The sequence below is a fragment of the Mytilus edulis genome, chromosome 5 (assembly GCF_963676685.1).
Source record: "Mytilus edulis chromosome 5, xbMytEdul2.2, whole genome shotgun sequence".
Taxonomy (NCBI): Eukaryota; Metazoa; Mollusca; class Bivalvia; order Mytilida; family Mytilidae; genus Mytilus; species Mytilus edulis.
The window spans coordinates 63,827,909-63,847,680 of record NC_092348.1 but is presented as its reverse complement, the minus strand read 5'-3'; the positions used below and the strand labels follow the sequence as shown (position 1 = coordinate 63,847,680).

The 19,772-nt window shown below is 32.6% G+C and overlaps 2 long non-coding RNA genes across 2 annotated transcripts; one reads left to right on the top strand and one right to left on the bottom strand.

The window, feature by feature from the left end:
• Positions 1–3,441: 3,441 nt before the first annotated feature.
• Positions 3,442–7,903, bottom strand: LOC139524182 (uncharacterized). The gene is made up of 3 exons (XR_011664750.1): positions 7,137–7,903; positions 4,931–5,129; positions 3,442–3,518 (listed from the first exon to the last, which is right to left on the bottom strand). It is a non-coding gene; the product is annotated as an uncharacterized lncRNA (long non-coding RNA).
• Positions 7,904–13,395: 5,492 nt separating this feature from the next.
• On the top strand, positions 13,396–19,031 carry LOC139524181 (uncharacterized). The gene is made up of 3 exons (XR_011664749.1): positions 13,396–13,659; positions 17,351–17,438; positions 18,316–19,031. It is a non-coding gene; the product is annotated as an uncharacterized lncRNA (long non-coding RNA).
• Positions 19,032–19,772: the final 741 nt, after the last annotated feature.

The window sequence follows — 19,772 nt, the reverse complement described above, 5'->3', positions numbered from 1 at the left end:
TACGACCTCTTCAACCTGTCCTTGTTTCCAATGCATACAACGATGCGTGGAACGAATCAACCTTGTTTCTTTTGCATTTATTGGAAAAACATATTTCATTTGTTAATATTTTTTGTTTGCAACCTATAAATCATTGTGTTATGCTTAATATGGTTGATATTTTAGTCCATACTCAAACGATTTCGTTCACCATTGGGTGTGGGATTCAACAGGTAAATGTACATTTCATTGTGTTGTATATTTCTCCGCGAGCATGATATGGGGCCTTTTTAAAGGAGATGTTCCCCAATATTTAAATCAAATAAATAACATTAATGCATTAAACAACAGTTAAAAATATTTTTTTTTAGATTGCAGTATAAAGACAATAATAGTGCATTGACTTGACATATCAACGATATAAGGATTCGGCCCGAAACGAGGAAATAGCTCGGCACAGCCTCGCATTTCCCCGTTTCTAAGCCTCATCCTTATATCGTTGATATGTCAAGTCAATGCAGTATTATTATCTATGTCATCGGCTATCACTCAGTCTGTCATAGGCTTTCCAATGTGTATATAAATAGGATAAAAGAGTAAAGTACATGCAGGTGCACGAGAAGAAAAAGAAAGAAAGTTTAGATTAAATAAGTATTCAACATTTAAATTAACACAAAAGGTTTAGTCCTCTGCTAGTTATTCGTATTTTTTATTTACTATATAGGCGTTTAGAACCTATGGCGAACACACAGTTTAAATGTCTATAACACGTACGATATGAGAAGTTGGTGTTACAGAAGAACGTTCACCTAATCTGACCCTGTCAACATGTAGTATTTTGTAAGCAAAGTTGACCTTAGATGAATTTGGCATTTATTTTATCATGTTCCAACCAAACTGATATTTCAATGCTAGATGTTGAAGAGATCACAATATCACTCGTACAAAAATATTTATAAGTATACAGCTCCTGATTGAAAGTGCGCAAGTTCGCTTTCAGTATATAACCCGACTGTACAAATAAAGACGGTGACTCTAACAGTCCACTTGAAATGGGTAAGCCAAGGGCCAACATACCGTGAGCCTAAATCCATAAGCTGGAAGCAGACGCATTTATATTTTTTGTTTGCTGTCTAATTGGCGTAAAACTATATATATACATTTGTACAAGACAATGAGCGATGAGGGTAAACAGCTCTTAGTCTTTCGATTAGGCCTTTTAAAAATGGATCCCCCAAAATATCGCTATTTCTTTTAGTACTTATAAACCGGTTTATATTTTCCCGTGGAACATATGTTTGTGCTGTATGCATGAACAATGTTTTAATCATGTTCGCCTCAGATTTTGATTCTTCTTAATCTTTCTTTCTTGTAATAGACAATAAACAAGAATGTGTCCCCAGTACACGGATGCCCCATCCGCACTATCAATTTCCATGTTCAGTGGACCGTGAAAATTGGGGGAAATCTCTAGTTTGGCATAAAAATTAGAAAGATCATTTCACAAGGAACATGTGTACTAAATTTCAAGTTGATTGACTTCAACTTCATCAAAAACTACCTCGACCAAAAACTTTGACCAAAACTTTAACCTGAAGCGGGACGAACGGACGAACTGACGGACGAACGAACGAACAGACGGACGGACGCACAGACCAGAAAATATAATGCCCATAAATGGGGCATACAAATGCTGTGTTAATTTCTCGCATTTTATTGCGACGTACACTGCATAAAATGGATGATGGTATGTTTCTACAAATAAGTCAATATAACCAAAGTTGTCAGTCGACCCCTTAAGGAGCTATAATAATTGCTCTTTATAGTCAATTTGTAACAATTTTTCGTGAATTTTTGTAATCTTTTACAGAAATCTTCTTCTCTGAAACTACCAGTCAAATTTAACCAAACTTGGCCTCAATCATCACTAGGGTATATAGTTTTAAAAATGTGTCCGAAGACCCCGCCTGCCAACCAAGATGGCCACAATGGCTAAAAATAAAACATAGGGGTAAAATGCAGTTTTTGGCTTATATCTCTGAAACTAAAGCATTTAGAGCAAATCTGAAGGGTGGCAAACATGTTTATCAGATTTAGATTTATTTGCCCTTAAATTTTCAGACGAGTCCTACAACCCGTTGTTGGGTTGCTGCCGCGGAATTGGTGATTTTTAAGAAATTTGTAATTTTTTTGTTATTATCTTAGATATCATTATAGTATCTAATAATATCTTGTATCTAATACTATTGATTATGATTTTAACCTTATTTTACATGATTTCCAAAGCATCAGAAAATACCGGTGAGCGATACAGGCTCTTGGGAGCCTCTAGTTTCAGTGCCTGTCATATTTGCTACATTGTACTAGGAGTTGGTCAGCCACTAAGCTAGTTGTATTATTTTATTGCCTGTAATATTTTCCTCTAGGCATTAGGCAGGCATCAATCGAGCTGTACAATTTTCATTGCCTGGCATATTAATTTGCAACTTAGTGTTAGTCAGCCATTAATTAACGGCTAGCTGTACCTTTTGTATGGGCATTATGTTTTTAGTCTGTAAATCTGTTCGTTCATCCGTTCATTCGTTTGTCCGTCTGTCCCGCATCAGGTTAAAACACTGGACACTTTTAATTTGCAAAACACTCATTTGCAAATCCGCCGCCGCCTCAAACAAGAGCTACAATATCATGTATATAACCAAAATGTGCAGAATTACATGGGATTCAATAATTTCATTGGTTTTCTACAGTTACTTTCATATTTATTTTGCAATTTGAATTATAAAAACATGGGATTTTCAATATCCCATGGGACAGGGCAAAATCCCATGGGATTTACCATTATCCCATGGGATTTTGGTTAAATCCCATGGGATTTTTTTTTGTCCCATGGGATTATTGTAGTCCCATGGGATATTTGTTGTCCCATGGGACAAAAAAAATCCCATGGGATTTTTATTATCCCATGGGATTTTTAATATCCCATGGGACAAATTAAAATCCTATGGGATTCTAATTGTAAATATATAGATATAAATAAACAGTAATGTGTATGTTACAATGTATTCTATTTGGTAGTAAATTATTAAAAGATGAATCTTTTTAATTGAATATCTTTTTTTCTTGGGAAATGTTAATTTAGCATATTGTTCTTTAACTGTTCAAAACTAAACTTTTAAACAACAAAGCAGATAATGTAAGTATCAATATATGTTTATTCATGAATTATAGAATACTTTCTTGAAACACAATTATTTGCCATTTGAAATCAATAAAAACTCTATTGTTAGGCTTAACATACTAGTAGCTATTTAAGTAAAGCTATTTTTTTCACAATATCCCTCAACACAAAACATTAATAGTTTCTTATCATCCAGCATTGTTTGATGGTATAGTCCACTTTTTGGACATTCAGCACAGAACTTTGACATTATTGTGGTTTCAATATTTTTTTGAATTTAAAAGAACTTTTTTCTTTGAATTTATTCTGGTCTTGTTTCTATGTTTTCTCCATTTATTTTAGGTGGTGAATTTCAATCCTTCTGAAAAAGAACCAATAAAATCTAAAGTAATGGATTATACAAAATTGTTTTCATACATGTAGCAATAATATGATTTTCAATAAAAATAGCTATGCGGTATGGATTTTACTGATTGTTAAAGGTTGTCCAGTGTCATCAGTTGCTAACGGCCTACATCCTTTGGTCTCTGATGGAGGGTTGTCAAATTAGCAATATACCACATCTTCCTATTCTAATACCATATAACAATCAATTAATTTATTCTTCTTTATAAAATTTGGGTATTTTCCCAAGTTATATACATAATATATATATATACTGTAAATTCGGAATTAATGCAAGTTTTTTTTTATTGCGAAAAATGCAACGGAGTTGTAAACGCAATAATTTAAACTCGTATTATGAAATATTTTATATGGATTAAACAGGATTTTTCAAAATCGTAAAATTTAAAATCGCATTTAAGTCTAAAATGACAGAATCGCAATAATAAATGCACGCAATAATTTATAAATTTTACAGTATAAAGATCAATGTTAAAAGTTAAAACTTTAGACAACTATAATAACATTCCATTATTCACAAGAATTTGCAATATATTATACAAAATGCAGACAACAGAAACAATATTTCTTTAAGCTTTTGAAGTTCAGACAGATTTCAATTTGTGTTTTATTTCAATGAAAAAATACCTTGAACATATTGGAAATTATAACATTGATACAAACAAAATATGTATGTTTTATCCTCTTTTTTTTTTTGTGTTGTTGGCTTGCTGTCTCATTTTAATATACATTTAAACATACATCAATAATCTTCTTCTTTATTAAAAGTAAAAATGGGATATTTTTGATTTTGATATCCCAAAACATTATAGTTCTATCAAATAACTTATTACCAAGTTCAAAAACACCAATGTGTTTGATATTAATTTTAAGACATGTATAAATGTTCCAGACCATATCAGTATTCGGATCTTACTTTTATGGTCCAGAACTTACAGTCCCACCATATGTGTACAGTCAGACCATTTAAGTATACTTGTACTGTCTGGTACCAGCTCAACCAAACCTGTGTTTTTATTTTAACTGCAATTAAACTTTTTGTATTAATCTATTAAAGATTTCAGTTATGTTGATCTGTACTGTACATTTGTTTGTAATAAACTTGACCAACTTCTTAAAATTGGGCAGACTGTATGCGTACAGTCCAAATACTTGTTTGTTCTGGAACATAAACATGATTAACAAGCATTTGGCAGGATGTCATGCTAAAATCCCATTAATATTAGTACTAAATTTTGAGTATATACATGTAAATCCACAAGTTACTTACTGAAATTCATGGTGAACACTCACCAAAAACTTACAATTTAGAGGAAAGACTGGAAAGATGAATGCACTAACACTATCAAAACAGAGCATAAAACTTACCGAAAAACAAGATGTTTTACATTTATCCAGGAGCAGGATAATTGAAAAGTTGTTTTATTCTTTCTCTGCTGTCCATCATATAACTTTTGAATTCATTCATGCAAAATATGAAAATCTGCAAAGGTAAGACCTAGAACCTCAACTTATCCATATTTTGAATTTTGAACTGCATACTTGTCCTTTTCATCTTGCTGACAACCTAAACATAAAAAAATGATAAAAACATAATTCTAGATTGAATTTGTGTTTTTATTTTTGTTGGTACATGTACAAACAATTTTCCCAACTTTAAAACGAAAACATCATCACCAAAGAGGAGGTCATACTAACCTCCGAAATATTTAAACAAACCGAAATTATTACTTGATTAAGATCTTGTCGTAAATTAATGGCATAGATACTCTTATTTTTGAAAACTTGATGTCTATTACAAACTTATATTTCTTTGTACGAGAGTATGCATATTAAGATGGACTCCATGGACTTTAATGTAAGTATGATTAATTTTACAGTCACTGACAGTTTTTCAGCTCTATGTGTACATTTTGAGAGAATCTTGCAATACTGTATATATTCTGATATTCAGAACTTATTGTGAGGTTTTTATTAATACAACTGAAAGCTGTATCTCGTTTTCATTTCTGATACATATTTATGAGCTGAAGACCAGTGCCGAATTTTTCTCACTGCATTGAAGACCCATAGGTGACCTTCGGCCGTTGTCTGCTCTTTGATTGGGTTGTTGTCTCTTTGTCAAATTCCCAGTTTCCACTTCCCATTTTATATCATGTATGCTGATTTTTCTTAAATTACAATATTCAATCATGCAATTTTGTCTATTATTGAAAATACGATAAGCAAAAATAAATGCACAAAAAATTTAACATTGTTATATATATCATGTATATGTAAAAGACTTTTTTTTAAATTCAAAACAGTTGCCTACACTGTTAATTTCCTTGTTTGATTTCATATTTTTAAAGCCTTTATAGCTAGCTAGATGGTATGCCGGGGCGGATCCAGCCATTTTAAAAAGGGGGGTTCCCAACCCAAGACAAAGGGGATGATCCTATATTCATTTGATTTGTTTTATTGTCTCATACAAGAATATATATGGTTTGACGGTGGGGATCAGGGATCCTGAAATTTTTTCACCTAACCACTGGATGACAGGGGATCTCAACCATTTAAAAGTTTCTCAAACATGTGGGGGTGGGGGTGAACCCCATGGACTCTCCCTATATTTCCTTTGATTTGTTTTATTGTTCTATACAAGAATATATAAATATGGTTTAGGGGTGGGGATCTTGACCGTTTACAAGTTTTCAAACTAGAGGGGGTGGGACTTCACTTTTATTTTATTTCATTATTAATTTTATTGTCCCCGACAAGAATATATATGGTTTAGGGGTGGGGATCTGGATCGTTCACAAGATAATAGCACATTCTCAAATTGAACAGAGTGGGGTAACCCCCAAAGACCTCCTTTTAATTTCATTTGATTTGTTTTATCGTCCCATTCAAGAAAATATATGGTTTAGGGATGGGGATCTGGACCGTTTACAAGATAATAGCATATTCTCAAATTGAAAGGGGTGGGGATTACCTCCCATGGACTCACCCTCCCTTCTTTCTTCCCCCCGAAATACCTTTTAATAATCCCCAATGCACAGATAGTTCACAGTATTTTCCCTTGATTTACACTAAAGAATATACACTATACAGGTGTAATTCTTTTTTTAAAAGATAATACAACTGAAGACCACCATGACCACAGTGGTGGATCCAGAATTTTTCATAAGTGGGGCCCACCGACTGCCTAAGAGGGGCCTGCTCCTGCCATGACTCAGTGATTCCATATATAATCAACCAATTCTTTTCCCAAACAGGGGGCCCTGAACTCCTGATTCCCCCTTTTTTTTCCTCATTTCAATCACCCTGATATAAATTTAGTTTTATCACTTACAATAGGAATGGTTTGAATTCCCCAATAATTCTTATATACCATTAATATCAACATATTTCATTTTTGATAAATGAAAGGCAAAAGTTTTCTATGGGTAGAAATGGATAGTGGGAAGCTTTCAGATTCACACCATGCCGGTGGCTGTGTTCAAAGTGCTGGGTTTTTATGACCCTCGTTGTTTGCGGACTAACTATTTAGGCCAGTGGTGGATAATAGTGTGCGTGCATTAATCTTCTATACCTTCTTAATCAATATATTCAAATACTGACGGCAAGTGTTGTAATGATGTATCAATGTCTTTTTGAAATCACCGTGCTATTTACATGTGGGATCGAGAATGCAGGGGAAGGAAACTTGTCAATTATGTTTATTTCTAAGCCAAAATAAAATGAGCCGCCTGGGTAATAACAGTGCATGTAAGGCTCGTCTCGGAGGGGTGTCTTTTTTTCTGTCTTCTTTTTATGCCCCACCTACGATAGTAGAGGGGCATTATGTTTTCTGGTCTGTGCCTCCGTTCGTTCGTCCGTTCGTTCGTCCTGTTTCAGGTTAAAGTTTTTGGTCGAGGTAGTTTTTGATGAAGTTGAAGTCCAATCAACCTGAAACTTAGTATATATGTTCCTTATGGTATGATCTTTCTAATTTTAATGTCAAATTAGAGTTCTTACCCCAATTTCACGGTCCACTGAACATAGAAAATGATAGTGCGAGTGGGGCATCCGTGTACTGGGGACACATTCTTGTTTTAGTTATATTTTTAATAACTTACACTTTTTTCCATTATTCTCTTTCTTTCACTATTCTTTATTCCTTTTTTTTCTTTGTCCTTTGTTCTTTATTCTGTTAATTCACATCCATACCCTCTTATGTGTATGTGGACTTACTGTAGTTTATTTTTTAGTTCTGGCAGAGATATTAGATACAATATATATGTCTCTGGTTCTGGTATTATGCGATAAGTCAATTTCTTTTTCATGCAGTGTCATGAAATATAATGGTTTTATGCATATCAGCCAATATTGTGCGCAACATTTTAATAAACAATTCAACACTATATACACGTTATGTGAATTTTATTAAAATCGATGAAGAACATGAATTTGGCAGCTAGTGCCCCTTAAACAGGTAAAGTTCAATTAACAAATTCTGATCTACTGGCATTCAACACCAAATTACTTACTTGCTGTATATTGATAAATGTGATTGATAAATGTGATTGTATATTGTCAATACCTCAACATCGAGAATACGTCATGTGAGGTGTTGGTCGCTACGTTTGATACGGGGTCAAAGGTTGCGGCTTCGAGACAGAGAAAAACATCCAGGTAAAAAGTGTAGAATTTTGTTTTTGAAAATTTGAGTTGTAAATTTTCCTAAAAAGTACTTAATTCCGTTCATCTAATTGTAAATTTTCCTAAAAAGTACTTATTTCCGTTCATCTATTATGGGTATAAACTAAACTGAACAAGAAAAGTATTAGTAAACAGACAGAAAGTCCGACGTTGAATTAATTAGTTTACAATTAATTGTTTAAATATATGAGAGAATGTTTTTAGGCGAATTTTCTTTAATTACAGATAAATGTATTTTAGGTTCAGGAAATGATTTATTCTTCGGGTACGTCTAAACAACCGCTCAGGACCTCCTGAGTGCACTCAGGACATACAAAGTGCACTCAGGACCCATTACCGTAATCATATCTGCACACATGATGGATGTTTATATTCGTTATACGCTTCTTATTTTAGAGTTAAATTTTGGTAGAAGTTGAATCGCAGGGGCGGATCCAGCCATTTTAAAAAGGGGGGGGGGGGGGTCCTAACCCAGGGCAAAAAAAGGGGGGGTTCAACTACATGTCCCCATTCAAATGCATTGATCGGCCAAAAAAAGGGGGGTTCCACCCCCCCCCCGGAACCCCCCTCCCCCCTCTGGATCCGCGCCTGAATCGAACTTAGATAGATATGTTAATTCTTATAAAATAATGAGGGCACGTGTCACTGATTACACAACTACTGAGCCATGAATTATCCAATCAACAAAATTGATTGGATTATCTTTATTGTTTTTTAGGAATTGTATTGTTTAGTTCAGTTTTACCTTTAACATGAATTTGCATATAGAAAAAATAAAACATATATCTCATTCGATGTGCTTTTTCAGTTTATTTTTCATGATGGCGGGTAAATTAATTTGTTGTGTTTTGCAGTTCACGAATAAAGAAAATTATTTTATAGTTGCGTTTTTTTTTCTGTAACAAGTTCGATTTTTGTTTTTTCAGTGTGATTCTTTTCTCTATCTCTCTCTCTAAATCAAGTTTTTAAACAAACACAATGTTGACTGAATATCAAATTTTATTACATTTGTATATCTTTATTCTCAACAAACCATTATACAAGAGAAGACAATTATGTACAATATTCAGTTTAACCTTAACGGAAATCTGTGCACGAAGACTTAGTCGTGGTTTGAACGGATTTCGTGTCAATAAACTGTCTTCGAAATAGTCTTTCTTTGTTAATGTTTGTGTCATTTTGGTCTTTTGTGGATAGTTGTCTCATTGGCAATCATACCACATCTTCTTTTTTAAAATTTCTCGCTACTACAATCTAACTTACATATTTTTTAGAAATAATTATACCCAAAATATCATAATTTTCAAAAAACGGAGACGAAAACGGAGACAAGTTCATTTTCAGAATTTATTTTCGCATTGAAATTCGTTTCAGGCTTGTGAAACTGGACAAAACGACTTTAATTAGAGAAAAAAAACTTAATAAAAACTGATTTCTTAAAATATTCGTATAACTCAAAAATAAAATTCCTGGACAAGTTCGATAAAAATGAGAAATAACATCTAACTACATGTATATGAGTTTTATTGTTTGAAAAGTACGGCTTTAAGTTTTACCGTTTAGAACGGATTCCATATACAAAACTTTAATTAATATAAATTCTTTTAAAGTATGAACATTTATAATTATTTCCCTTTTCAAACTCGTGCAAAGAATTAATTACTGGTCCAGGACATGATAATAAAATTAAGAATAAAACTTAAAAATTTATGGAACGAAATTTTAATAAAAGACGAAAATCTTAAAACATCGTGATATTCATTCTAGACGTCACAATATTACTTTCCACACTGTACTAACAACACAATGTATAAAACAACAATAAAGATAATCCAATTAATTTTGTTGATTGGATAATTCATGGCTCAGTAGTTGTGTAATCAGTGACACGTGCCCTTATTATTTTCTAAGAATTACAAATTCTACCAAATTTAACTCTAAAATAAGAAGCGTATAAAGAATATATGCATCCATCCTGTGTGCGATGACTATAAAGGGTCCTGAGTGCACTTCGTATGTCATGAGTGCAATCAGGAGGTCCTTCAAGCGGTGTTTAGACGTACCGTTATTCTTCTGGAAGCTTCAATTTTTTCTTATCAATAACTTTTACACAAGGAGACATTTTTTTTTTTGACAGCATGAACCCCAGTTAATGAGCAAACACAAATTCAGAACGAAAATCGTTTACAATTAAATTTTATAGAAGGAAAAGGGGGGGGGGGGGGGTAATAAACAAATTTTATTTACGCTCACATACTTTTAAACAGATTTGCATATGTAAGCTCTCTATAGTTAATGTTAAATTATTTCAGGAGTTTTGAAAAAAAGAATATTATATACAGTTTAATTTCGACTAAAATAGTGATTCTTTTTATAGATTTGGTACCTCAGTTTCGACTCAACATTTCATTTTGAATTGTTAGATGGCAAACTCTTTAGGCGAATATTGTATCTGTTCTTTATTTAATTATGGTGATATTGGCGATAATATTCATTATAACAAGGCCTTGTACAAATCCTTGATTATAGAATGTTTGGTAATATAAAAAGACGAAAGTAGACAAACCCTAATTATGCAGGGTTTCACAAGTTGATCTCCAAGCGGCCCACATTTAACATATAATAAGATCTATATTTTTCAACGTTTTCAAAATGAAATAACTTGAATTGAAAATTTCCCAACTGTGAAAATTTGTTATTTCTAAACGTCTTTAATTATTATTTCGGGAAAAAAAATTATTTAGCATATTCATATATTTTCATAATTTTTTCCGAGGAAACCTTTTTTTTTGCAAAGTTTACTTCTATATGTTTTTAACCATCACCAGCGACTTATTCTCTGCCATCACCAATTAGTCCTAATTATTAAAGATCAATTGCCCAAATTCAAATGATGATTGGTATATCGTATTGAATATGACCATCGGTCATCCGTGACGTATCCCAAATAACGACGCATGCCGATAGATAGATCATAGTTTATTAATTAGCGTCTCGCAATTTAAATTTCATCAAGGGGACTTAATTAAACCAGTTACTATACAAATCTTGAAAAAACGATGTACATGTACTTTTTAATATTTTTAAAACAAATTACGAAAACGTTTAGTGTAAAAATCACCGAATATAAATGTTTCTTTCTTGCAGGTTTTGGCATTTGTAAATAACATTAACGTTTTGGAATTCTAATGCAAAAGACAGTCGATTCAAACTGAAATAACTTCTTTTTAAAGATGGTTTGATTTTTTCAGAGACACATGTATTATATATGTCTCAATACATGTATTATATATGTCTCAATACATGTATTATATATGTCTCAATACATGTATTATATATGTCTCAATACATGTATTATATATGTCTCAATACATGTATTATATATGTCTCAATACATGTATTATATATGTCTCAATACATGTATTATATATGTCTCTGATTTTATCAAAACAAAAATTACAAAATTATAAAATATGTTAGTTATCGAATGTATACCCTGAACTCTTACTATTATATATACATGTCCTAAGTTACTTAATGTCCTGTGTGTAACCAGGAGATCCGGAACGGTTTTTAAACGTACCATTATTTTATATGCATATATTCAAAGCTGTTCTTAATTATATGCATACTAGGTATCAGTGGCGGATCCAGGGGGAGGGTTTCGGGGGTTGGAACCACCCCTTTTTTTGAACGATCAATGTATTTGAATGGGGACATATGGTTGGAACCACCCCCTCCCCCTTTTGTCCTGGGTTGAGACCCCCTTCTTTTCAAATGGCTGGCTCCGCCGCAGAGGTATATTTATATATATATGTGTGTACCAGCCCCCCTCCTAAATCTTGGGAAACAAATGGTAGATTATATAGGGAATCACGGAAGCATGACTGGACGTGACCCCTCTAAGGCAGACAATGAGTCCCCACTTATGAAAATTTCTGGATCAACCATTGCTTAGTTCTAGTTATCTTAGGTCCTAGTGTGAAATAATGCCAATAGGTCTTTTAAAACACATCTTTATTCATACATGTATATACGTTTTCTCACGGATTTGTTCATGCAATATTGGAATTATGTTTACTCAATGCGCAATTACTGAAGTTTATATTTGCTACTTTTCTTCTTAATTTCATATAATTTTTTTTTCTTTTTTTTTTTTCTTCGAAAAATTAGTGGTGTTGAAATAGGGAATGGACACAGATACCTTATCACATTTAACCAAAGAAATGTTGTATAATGTCATCAATCTGTATTACACGTAGACAGGATGTTCTCTAGAAAACTATACGTTATACACACCCGAGAATACACGCACTGTCGTAATGGAAAATTACTGTATGTTATAGTTACCTGTAATCAGCTTTGAAACACCATGTCATGACAGTTCAAAAAGATTTTCTTCAAATCAAATTGGAATATTCATTTTTCTGTAAAATTTAAAACTTTAAAAAGTAGACTTTGACAAAATTATGAAATAGAAAGAATTGAACAATTTAAAATCGTATTTTAATAAAGATTTAGATATAATTTTACAACGATCCTTAAAAAATAACCAAACAAACGTTGAATCAAACGATATGAACCTACGCAGTTTTATATTAAAATACTGACACACACCAGTTTGCCATCTCAGTATGCAAGGCAAGGGTGCTTGGTGAGGTGCTGGAACTTGATGTACATGTATGTCATGTATCATTAAGTTAATACAGTTCTGTTAGTATTGACTGCCTTTTTACAGAGACTTTCTATTCTTACTGTTATCAGTTAGTATAGACGGTTCCTGGCTTAGAATGATTCTCTGCTCAGCAAATGGTGCGTAATTAGCATTTGAATCAAATTTCTTGTAGAAGTAAAAAACACAAATTAATGTATTTGACAACTTTATTCAGGAGCACAGTCTATATTATCCGGCGTAAATAACTTCGAGATTTATCATGGTGTGGAAGTTTACTCTGCTGCTCGATCTATGCTAATCGATGTTCCAGTATATTTCATATTTAAATTTATTCGTGAGGCCTCGTCATCGTTTATATTCACTAAAAGCACAGTCGCCTAAATATTTTATATGGCCAAAAAATTGCGAAAATTGGGGGAAATAATATATTTTTATAGCATTATTATTTTAGAATCGTAAGAGGTTGCTTGCAAATTTAACTCTAAAATGAGAAGTGTATGACGATCTATAACGAATATATACATCCATCATGTGTGCAGATACGACGGCGACTATATAGGGTCTGCCATGAGTGCACTTTGTATGCCCTGCATGTGTGCACCCAGGAGGTCCTCCTGAGCGGTGTTTAGACGTACCGGGAAAATCTTATCTGATTCAGGATCAATTCATCGGTTACACTCCCCTGTCACCAGTGATTCTTTTTTGCTGACATTCTGAAAAAGTATTGTGTAGTCCCTGTGTAAGTGTTGACTCTCAACTTGCACATGTGATTTTTTAACACTCCCTGGACTTCTGCAAAAACAGAAAGTCACAGGACATTCCGACAAAAAGTCACAGGACAAAAAGTCAAACACATGTCAAACTCAGGCATAAAGTAACAAAGTTAATAGGACAAAAAGTCACAAACAATTTGTTGACAATTGATTGAATATAAATGAAAAAAGATTTTGAAATATCTTCTTTTTATTACATATATTCATTTTTAATTTTAGGAAATTGTTCATAATATAAAAAAGAAGATGTGGTATGATTGCCAATGAGACAACTGTCCACAAGAGACCAAAATGACACAGACATTAACAACTAGAGGTCTTTACGGCCTTCAACCATAAGCCAATATAAAGAAGGTATGGTATGATTGCCAATGAGACAACTGTCCACAAGAGACCAAAATGACACAGACATTAACAACCATAGGTCACCAAACAGCCTTCAACAATGAGCAAAGCCCGAGGTAAAGCCCATACCGCATAGTCAGCTGTAAAAGGCAATCATACTATATCTTTTTTTTTATATTTACATGTTAAAAAATGCGTGCAAATGTAATCAAAACCTGCACACAAACGTAATGATTTTTGTGCGCAAATGTAATGGTAATGTGCGCAAACCTAATGCACTGATTTATTTGTTTTTAATAAATTTTAATTTAAAGTTGCTACATCATGTTCATGTATAAAACTTCAAGAAAAATACAAAAAGAGTGTTTTCTTGTTCAAAGAAAAATAATCTCAAAACTAAATTGTGACTTTTTGTCCTGTGACAGTGTGTGACTTTTTGACTGTGACTTTCTGTCCTGCATTCAGATTGAATAGGGGAGTTTGGTTGACCCCGCCTCCCTCTATCTGAGACTACTATCTCAGTGATGAGCTTTATGTTTCATGTACAAATGTATTGTGCTTGTCATATATATGTGTGTCGGATAAAAGCTCTACAGACCTTTAATATGTTGTATTGTTATATGTATAACCGACAATAAATAAATAGCCCCTAACAAGTAAGAATTAGGTTACTTCTTTTTGTTTTGACATCTTGCATGGGTTTTTATAGCCCCGTATTAAAATTATGCCCCCACTTTAAAAAAGGGGTGGTATACTGTTTTACCCCTGTCTGTCCATCCATCCTTGCGTGCGTCAGTCAGTCCGTCCGATGAATATTTTTCGTCCCATTTTCCTTAGGAACTACAATAAAAGGATTTCTGAAATTTGGTTTCAGGGTTAAATAAGTCAGCTATACCGTGTGATGCATTTTCAGATTCATCACTCGACAACTTCCTGTTTTCCCAACACTTGTATGATTTTACACATGATAGCCAAGTTGAAAGTTGAAAACTAACAACCTAATTTATGTACAAAAAAATTGAAAAACAGATATGTTACACATAAACAAACGACGATCACTGAATTATCGGATCCTGACTTGGAACAGGCACAACCATAACAAATTGGCAGGGTATAAGGAACTTTGAAAATATTTAGTTTTTGTGGTTTGGTCAATTTTCCGGATACTGTAATTAATAAGGCCCCTTTATTTAGTGAATGAAATAATTGTAAGATGCACTTAGCTGTCTGTCATATTTTATATGAACTTGACCTCATTTTCATGCATGGTTCATTGGTCAATGAAACACTGCATTGTTTTGTCAGTTTATCATATGTTTAAAGTTACAGGTAGATTATATTTGGTAGATATGAAACAATTGTAAGGTGTGCATGTCTGAATGGCAGATTCATATATAAACCATGACCGCATTTTATTGTTCTTTGGTCAATGATAAGTTTTCTTGGTTTTGTCATTTTATCAGGCCACATTTAAAAGAATGTCTGTTTCCCCTCCCCGGGTCTACCCTTTGTAAACAGACCAGGAAGGCAGGTTTTTTTTAGCTCACCTGACCTGAAAGGTCAAGTGAGCTTTTCTCATCACTTGGCGTTCGTCGTCTGTCGTCCTGCGTCCGTCGTCTGTAAACTTTTACAAAAATCTTCTCCTCTGAAACTACTTGGCCAAATTCTACCAAACTTGGCCACAATCATCCTTGGGGTATCTAGTTTAAAAAATGTGTGGCGTGACCTGTCAAACCAACAAAGATGGCCACCATGGCTAAAAATAGAACATAGGGGTAAAATGCAGTTTTTGGCTTATAACTCAAAAACCAAAGCATTTAGAGCAAATCTGACATGGGGTAAAATTGTTGATCAGGTCAAGATCTATCTGCCCTGAAATTTTCAGACGATTCGGACAACCTGTTGATGGGTTGCTGCCTGTGAAATGGTTATTTTAAGGAAATTTTGCAGTTTTTGGTTATTATCTTGAATACTATTATAGATAGAGATAAACTGTAAAAGCAATAATGTTCAACAAAGTAAGACCTACAAATAAGTCAACATGATTAAAATTGTCAGTCGACCCCTAATAAGGAGTTATTGCCCTTTATAGTCAATTTTTAACAACTTTTCATAATTTTTTGTAACTTTTTTAAAAATCTTCTTCTCTGAAACTACTTTGCCAAATTTAACCAAACTGGGCCACAATTATCATTGTGGTTTGTAGTTTAAAAAATGTGTCCGATGACTCAGCCTACCAAACAAAATGGCCGACATGGCTAAAATTAGAACATAGTGGTAAAATGCAGGTTTTGCTTTATATCTCTGAAACTAAGACATTTAGGGCAAATCTGTCAAGATTTAAATGTCCATCAGAATAAGATATATCCCCTCACAAATTTTCAGTTGAATTGGACAACCTGTTGTTGGGTTGCTGCCCTAAAATTGGTGATTTTAAGGTAATTTTGCAGTTTTTGGTTATTATCTTGAATACTATTATAGATAGAGATAAACTGTAGACAGCAATAATGTTCAGCAAAGTAAGATCTACAAATAAGTCAGCATGATCAAAATTGTTAGAGGACCCCTTAAGGAGTTATTGCCCTTTATAGTCAATATTGAACAACTTTTCGTCATTTTTGTAACTTGTATAAAAATCATTTCTAAAACTACTTGACCAAATTTAACCAAACTTGGCCACAATCATAATACTAGGGTATCTATTTAAAAAAAAAGTGTCTAATGACCCCGCCTACCAACGAAGATGGCCGACATCAGTAAACACATTAACAGGTGAGCGACACAGGCTCTTGAGAGCCTCTAGTTTTTTTTAACTGGATGTGATTGTCATAGCATGGTCACATGAATGGTTTGACTTGTCCAGTCCAGGCCACTTATCAGTTGTTTGTGCTCAATTTGAGTGTATTTATTTAGATTATCAATCCTTCTGCTTTCAAGCACTTTCCAAAAATGGAAACAAATTATTTTCAGGAAAAAAATAATTTCGATTTTTTTGTGGAAAATAATTTTTTGACCCGGGCGCTTATTTTTGACCCGTGTGGGGGGAGGGGAAACAAACATATTTTTAATTTTGGCCTTAGATTTTTTTAAGCATAGGTCTCATATAAAAAAAGATGTCTGCCTGCCAAGGTTAATTTTACTGTGACCTCATATTCATAGAATAATGATAATATTCATGATATTGAACAGCAAGAATGATGAGTAAGTTGATGTTATATACAAATAAGACAAAATTTTCAGTTGCCTACTAATTATGTAATACATGTAGTAGTTATTTTTGTCATTAAATGATGTTTACCCTTTTATGTGTAGGGCAAGAACATGAAAGATAAAGGGGAAACTATAAACAGAAGAAATTATCAACAAAATAAGATTTACAGAGGTCAACAAAGCCTAAATGGTAAGTCCACTGTTATAAAAAATTTTGTCCTTGAATAATAATTAAATATTTATTAAAATAAGATGTGGTATGATGAAAGAGAAAACTATCCATCAGAGTTCAATTTAGTGGATGTAAGCATTGTAATTACTTATTAGAGGCCATTGATGACCTGTAAGTAATGAGAAAACCCATACCCTATACATGTTATAATAGTAATCTATAAAAGTCAACACTAACCAAATTTGAAACAGAGCATCAATTCAAACGTCAAATATACCAGACTAATTTATAAAAACAAAAAATTATGAAAAATAAAAATGACGGGTATGAACCAACATCAACCACTGAACTATGTACAAGCTCCTGATATTAGACAGGTATAATATGGCTGGGTTGATATAAAAATAAGAAACACTTAGCAGTCTGATTTCCAATGAGACATTTCTCCAATAGAGATCAAATGACATTTAAGGAGGCTCTAGGGTATAACAATTTCAGAAAAATGTTTTAATATTTTTTTTTCATAACTCAATTTATTTATATCTTTATCATATGGTACACCAAATCATTCAAAACAATCAATTCGGTTTGGCCCCAGATGACTTTTAAAATGCATATATCATTGAAAAAGCTCCAAATTATCTCCCTTTGGTGCAAAAAAGCCATTTTTTGGCATTAAAAATGTAATATCTTATTTAACTCATCGGTGGCCTATATTTTTTATTATAATTTTAAATAAGCTGTACTTTAACTAAACTATTATAAAATTTAAGCGATTTCTGTAATTTAGTACTTGAATATTTAAATGAAAGTTTATCATATTAATCATAAACATGATAAAATAGCCATTTTATTGATCTCTTCACTGATAATTTTTGAGTTTTTGTATTTGTAGGTCAGAAATCTGGATCTTCATGGTCATCATTCACAGATCAATACTGAACGGAAAACTTAAAGCTGATATTTTTCTCCATAGTGCGACTTTTTTATTAATTTGAAATGGAACATGTTTTTTCCTACATTTATTTGAAAGAGGAAATTTCAACATGATGACTATAAACAAAAAGGAGTCATATCATCACGATCATTGATGCACAAGAACTTGATCATATAAATACAACAATGTAATTATCAATTGAAAGATGGAACGAATGAACAAGATATTAGAATGTTGTTGTCCAAATAAACTTGCTTTGTCTTCTCATTTGAATCTCTCCATTCAATAAAGATGTACAGAGGAAGATCTTTGAAGAACAGATTGAAGAAATGTTTTGTCTAAGAATTGCAGGAATATTCTAGTGAATGAAATTATTTATTGACTTCACTCTTATATAGTGGACTGAATAATTGTACATAGCAAGCTGTGAATAAAGAAAGCAAAAACTTTAACAAAAAGTGTTTATATTATAAATTTGCAATTATAAGCATACTATTATGTACACCACAAAGTTATATATAATTCAAATTGTTTGCCTATACAAGTATTGCAATGAACCTATAACAAAGAAAATCTTACCTCATGAAAAGAGTGAACTATTCAGTCAGAATATGAAATATTTTTTCAGTTCTATTTTTCATAATAGAATAAACAAGACAAAGATTTCAAAACAATATTTTTTCATTTATTTAGAAATTTCATCATTTTGTTTCAGTGAAAGGACTTTATTCTTTGACTGTAAAATATTATTATTATACATTCCAAAATAAGAATAATATTTATTGTCATATAAACAAATAAAAAACATGTTTGTGACAAAATTTAAAAAAAATTATATATATGTATATATAAAAAATATAAAAAAAACTCGTATACATTTAAAACATTTTACTACCAAACAGCATTCATTGTAACATACACATAACTTTATATTTATATATATATATTTTAATCCCATAGGATTTTATTTTGTCCCATGGGATATTAAAAATCCCATGGGATAATTGTAGTCCCATGGGATTTTTTTTGTCCCATGGGACAACAAATATCCCATGGGACTACAATAATCCCATGGGACCAAAAAAAATCCCATGGGATTTAACCAAAATCCCATGGGATAATGGTAAATCCCATGGGATTTTGCCCTGTCCCATGGGATATTGAAAATCCCATGTTTTTATAATTCAAATTGCCAAATAAATATGAAAGTAACAGTATAAAACCAATGAAATTATTGAATCCCATGTAATTCCGCACATTTTGGTTATATACATGATATTGTAGCTCTTGTTTGAGGCGGCGGCGGATTTGCAAATGAGTGTTTTGCAAATTAAAAGTGTCCAGTGTTTTAAAGTTTTTGGTCAAGGTAGTTTTTGATGACGTTGAAGTCCAATCAATTTGAAACTTAGTACACA